At 35.7% G+C, this 6,373-nt stretch overlaps 1 pseudogene; it reads left to right on the top strand.

The window, feature by feature from the left end:
• The first annotated feature begins 430 nt into the window (after nt 1-430).
• LOC119190441 lies at nt 431-5,990 on the top strand (annotated as a pseudogene).
• Nucleotides 5,991-6,373: the final 383 nt, after the last annotated feature.

The raw sequence follows: 6,373 nt of genomic DNA, 5'->3' as shown, positions 1-6,373 counted from the left end.
TCCTCTAGCGGAGACATTCTCCATATGTGCATGAGCAATAGTTTAATTTTTCTGACCCTTCCTGTCCTTATCCAATTGACAGCACAAAATAACTTATTCATCAGTACTACAGCCAATGGATCAGGGAATAATACGATCACTCAAAACGAATTTTATAAAGAACCTTGTGCTTAAAATGATTAATTGTCTTGATGCTAATGAAAACAACTCTGCTACAAAAATAACGGTGCTAGATGCAAATCTGATGGTTAATGATGCCTGGAATAAAATGTCACAAAGTACCGTTCACAACTGTTTCAAACATGCAGGATTCATTGAAAGTCCCGACGGTTTTCCTATTCAAATAGAACATGAATTTGATGAAGAAGATGACGTCCCTTTATCTTTATGGGCACGAAACCTAAATTCAGATTCTTTAGCAGCACCAGAAATGTGGGAAGATTATGTTGATGTCGATAGAGCTCTCCTCACATCCGAAGAACCCACCGATGAAAATATCGTACAGAACATTAATGCTAAAGAACAACGCGAAAGTGATGGGGAAGAAGAAGTCGAGGTTTCTACCTCGACTTCTCAGGTAGGTAATGGTTCTCCATTACCTACCGCAGAAGAGGCATTAAAAGCTGCAGAATTATTATCCCGATTTGTTCATAGCAATATTGAAAACGATAATTTGACCATAGCGATGTCTTCTATACACAATAGTATTACAGACTGTTTTTACAATAAAATAAAAAAACAAAAGCAGACACAAATTACAGATTACTTACATTAAAAAAATACAACTTTTATGTACATACATAGGTATGTACTTATTACGTGCAATTTTAATTTTATAAGTTACTATGTTTCTCTATTAAAGTACTTAAATACATGCATACTATTTACATAAAAATCATTTTTTTTCACAAAACGCTTTGTATGACGTCCACTTATTATGACGTGTTTGTGAATTCCTTTCGATGTCATTATAAACGGATTCAACCGGACCGATTTGGAAAATTTCTTTTTTATTCGAAAGAATATGCCGCCAGATTGGTCGGATAGATTTTTTTTCAAAATCGCTTCAGTAGTTTGGTTTTAAAACTAAAAAAACTAGAATAATTATGTCGTCCAGGTGAACGAAATCGCGAATTTTGCTTTCTTGTGACATTTTAAGTTATGTTTTTGCATTGGGTTTAATTGAGTGTGCTTCTCTCATACTTATACATTTAGCATAACCCCTTTTCCCCGTGTCAGGGGTAGGCAGTAGTGCCAATTTTCGCCGCGATAGTCGTATTCCGTGCAAAATACATTATTTGTGTTTTGGCATTGGGTTTTGGTTGGGTCTACTTCTTACATACGTAAATATATATAGCATCACACCTTTTCATAATATAAACAAAAATGTTGACTGCTCATTTATAATATTTCACCTCATCTACATATCTCATTTATTTTCATTTTTCTGGTAAATGAAACTATTGGGTGTATAGACTTTTAAGTGTTTCGAAAGACACGCATACTCTTGACTCGTCATATAGGTAAAACTACATAGAAATGCGGCGAATAATTGGTATCATTTGAAATCATTTGCAATGAAATTATAAGGATATCTAAATAAATAGCTTATAAATGGTATATAACTTTAATACTTTATGCTGTCTTCTATATTCCAAAAACATACCCTGACAGAAAAAATCAGCAGGTCTAAAGCAGTTATAGAGCCTTAGATCACACCTGGCTTGCTTAGATGTATTCGTCATCGAGATCATTTACATTTACTAGCCAGAAAACAGCCAAACAACGACATAATTGCTACATCCTATTCTAGATAAAGAAATTTCTGTAACGATTTATTGCGTAAACTAAAATCTGAACACGAGAGCGACGAACTTGAAAAACATCATAAAAATACGAAAGATCTGTGGAATACAATAAAGAAGATTTGTCATTTTAAGCAAAAAAAAATAACCCACCATCAGAATTGCTATCAATCTCTGAAAACTCCTCTGAAGCTCTTCATACTAGTAATAATTTCTTTGCTTCTGTAGGGATAAATCTGGCCGACAAAATATTAAGTGAATCACACGTAACGGAAGATTATCTAGTATCCAAAGTTAACATTTGTAATGGTCCAAAAAACTCCTTCTTTCTTTCTCCTACTGACCCAATTGAAGTAGATAGCTTGATATCAGGGCTAAAGAATAATAGTGCCCCGGAATTAGACGGTTTTACTAATACTTTTATAAAACTTGCCAAATCATATATCGTCGTTGTAGGTGGAGAACTAAATAACTCAAAATTTCTAGTTTCGAGATAAACGCGATTAACTGTTTTTTTTTCGTTATTTTTAAGCATTACTAAAATCTATAAATAATTTTAATGTCGATATTTTTATATATCTTCGATCTTATTATCTATTATATTATGCATTAACAAAAAAAACTCTGACCTAAGAGAAAAAATATAAAAAAATAAAAACTTCTTATTTAATTCTTCCACGACAATGTTTTGTAAGTTTGCTGAAATAAACTAAATAACTCGTATAGTTATTTAGTTTTGCCACATTAGAAACCATATGGTAAAGTAATTATAAGGTTTAATAATTACAATTATAGAGTTTATTAAAGTGAATACCATTAGGATTTTCAATGTCTAAATTAAACAAATCAAGTTGTTTAGTTCTTCTACACACTAATTGATTATTTTTGTTAAACAATAGACTCGAGGAAGAATTAAACAACTCATTTTATTTAATTTCTTTACTATTGAACAGATTATAAGTCGCAGATTATTGATTTTATTATTTAATTATTTACTTTTTCTACAACAAAATATATATTATTTGAATATATTTATTTCTCCACTTTTAACATAAAAAGCTATAATTTCGAAACGGGATAAGATAATGAAATGCTTGTTAGGCCAAAATATGCGCCATGTTTTGCGCAACACAAAAGTGATGAAAGTCCAAAATGGCCAAAATCCGAGTTATTTAGTTCTCCACCTACAACGACGTATAATTGTTCCGTTAACTCATATTTTTAACCTCAGTTTTAGAGTAGGTCTTTTCCCTAAAGCCTGGAAGGTCACTTCAGTAACGCCTGTCTATAAAGGTGTTCAGAGAAATATCCCAAGTAATTACAGACCCATTTCTCTTCTTAAAGTGTTCTCTAAATTGCTGGAAAAATTAACCAACAAACGCTTGATAACTTTTTTAGAACATAATTGTCTACTGTCTGAAAGGCAGTATGGTTTTCGTCGAAACATGTCAACTGAAGATGCTGTTTGCAATCTGATTAATAATGTAGCTTTCCAGCTAGACAAAGGTAATAAATGATACGGAGTTTTTCTTGCCCTGGCGAAAGCCTTTGATACGGTGTCAATTCCGATCCTAGTTAGGAAATTGGAGGGGATGGGTATCCGGGGCACTGCCCTCAACTGGTTTCAAAGTTACCTCACTAATAGTGAACAACTTGTGAAGATTGACAGTTGGAAGAGTACCGCAACCCCTATGATATATGGAGTCCCTCAAGGCAGTATACTGGGCCCACTGTTATTCATTATATATATAAATGATATACATAACCTTCAATTAGAGTCAGCTGAAATACTGTGTTACGCGGATGACACTGCGATCGTTTTTCATGGACATAACTGGGAAGATGCTAGACAGGCTGCTGAAAGAGGACTTCAATTAGTCTATAATTGGCTTCAGAATAACCTCTTAACTATGAATACAGAAAAAACTAAGTATGTATGCTTCCATAGGACAGCCAAATCCCAGCCTCCACCTCTGCCTGATCTCAGGGTTCATAAATGCAACTCTGCACTGTTTTCTACATGCCAATGTGGTCGGATTCGTAGAACCAAGGAAATTAAATACTTGGGTTTAATCCTAGATGAACGGTTGAACTTTGATTCACATATACAACCTCTTGCCTGTAGGATACGTAAGGTAATTGGTATAATGAAAATTTTACGTAACTCAGCTAGCGTCCACATTCTAAAATTAGTATATATTTCAATCTGTCAATCCCTTCTTTCTTATTGCATTGGTGTTTGGGGCGGGGCAGGGAAATCCGTTATGCTACCTCTTGAAAGAGCACAGCGTGCTGTGTTAAATGTCATGCTGCGCAAAGATTTTAAGTTTTCTACCGATATATTATATCACGAAGCAGGCGTTCTAAGAGTTCGTCAATTATATATTTATAAAGCTTGTGTTTCAACACATAAATCCATAATGATTTCTGACGAACTCAGGGTTTCGTCAAGTAAAAGGGTTTTCAATCTAGCACTACCAACGGTTCGATCTAATTTTGCAAAAAAGTTCCAATTCTATGCACACCGCTCTATATACAACAAGGTTGCCAAATTATGCCCAATCAAGAACTGCTCAATGTATGCATGCTCTAAAAGACTTACTAGTTGGTTGCAATGTATTGACTATGACGATACCGAGTCTATCGTGAACTTTTCAATAGTAAAAACTGTTTAGTATTGAAAAAACGAATATATATATATAGATATTGGACCTCAGGTATCAAATGAGAAAAATCAATGGGCACTAGATAGTATAAAGGAATCGCCAGACAATGTAGAAAAAAGATGGGATACCTTGAAGAGCAAAATTACTAAAATCAATGAGGAATTGCTTCGGCCTAAAAAATGGAAGAGTAAGCAAGTTTGGATGACGGATGAAATTTACCAGCTCATGGACAAGAGGAGAACCTACAAACACACTGACTCTGGAAAATATAAAACTCTAGACAGAGAGATACGGAGAGAAGTACGATACGCTCGAAACTCCTGGCACCAACAAAGATGTGAATATTTGGAACAACTAAATGCAAAACATGACCATGAGCTGGAGTTGGCACACGAGAAGCCTTGTTCTCACATACAGGTTTTGATTCAAAAATGCAGAGATATGCAACAACACGTCTACCTATCTTTTATAGATTATGAAAAGGCATATGATAGAGTACAGCACGATCGCCTATTGGAAATGCTCAAAGACATAGGACTAGATGGAAGAGACATCCGCATAATACAAAACCTGTATTGGAACCAAAGAGCTACGGTCAGGATTGACGGCGAAGAATCCAACGAAGTGAACATTAAAACAGGAGTGCGGCAGGGTTGTATCTTATCACCGACGCTTTTTAATATATATTCGGAGGCGATCATGACAGAGGCTTTAAATGATCTAGACTGCGGTGTTAAAATCAACGGTCGTCTCAATAACACAGAAAAAGAGCTCTAGAACATTGTCGATCGAGTAAGTGAGTGTAGTGAAAGGGCTGGCCTTAGGATGAACATACACAAAACTAAGATAATGATAGTTTCGAGTAATTGTGACCTAAAGCCAGATGTAACAATATCTGGTAAAAGACTAGAACGAGTTAAAAAATACAAATACCTTGGTACCTGGCTTACTGAAGAATGGAAAAGCGATATGGAAATAAAAACTCGCATTGAAGTCGCTCGCAGTACCTTCGGTAAGATGAGAAAGGTCCTTTGCAACCGTAGTCTAAAAACTCCACTATGTATACGCATGCTCCAGTGTTACATCTGGCCAATGCTTATATACGGATGTGAGACATGGACCATCAAGGAAAATCTCAGGAAACGTTTGGAAGCATTCGAAATGTGGATTTATAGACGTCTGATGTCGATATCTTGGACTCAGAAGGTTACCAATGAGGAAGTCCTACGGTAGATTGGTCAAAACCGCAAACTTTTGAATACTATCAAAAAAAGGAAAATTGCATATCTGGGACACGTACTAAGACATGACAGATATGCGTTCCTTCAGCTCATAATGATGGGAAAAGTGGCAGGTAAGAGAAAAATCCGCCGAAGGAAAAAATCGTGGTTACGGAACACCCGCGAGTGGACGGGGATTGCAAGCGCTGAAGAAATATTTCGCCTTGCAAAGGACAAGAGAAAGTATGCTGAGCTGACCGCCAATCTTCACTAGTTGGAGAGGTACTACAAGAAGAAGACTAAAGGGAAACCGGCAGGAATCGGGTTATATGGACCCTTCGCCACTAGTATGAAGTCTACCAATATGCACTGGACCAGCGTGGTGGACTCAGGACTAATCTCTCTCAGTAGTAGAGCAGGGCCGTGTCCAGCAGTGACACAGTATATAATACAGAGCTGATATTATTATTATTATTCGTACTCGGATACACTTGTTACCAAAAAAATATGTGCTTAATCGAATAATTTACATTTTACTGGCGTACACTTCGGACACAAAATAGCCAGAATGACATTGAATTCGTCTAAGAATGTAATCATAAAAGTACAGTGCTTAGGGCCAATTAAAGCATTAAAGAGGATAGTAAACGTGCATTAAGAATCTATTCTCAGCCATTTAGTG

This window comes from Manduca sexta, chromosome 24 (genome assembly GCF_014839805.1).
Source record: "Manduca sexta isolate Smith_Timp_Sample1 chromosome 24, JHU_Msex_v1.0, whole genome shotgun sequence".
Taxonomy (NCBI): domain Eukaryota; kingdom Metazoa; phylum Arthropoda; class Insecta; order Lepidoptera; family Sphingidae; genus Manduca; species Manduca sexta.
The sequence above is the reverse complement of the archived record's forward strand: the minus strand, read 5'-3'. Positions and strand labels throughout refer to the sequence as shown.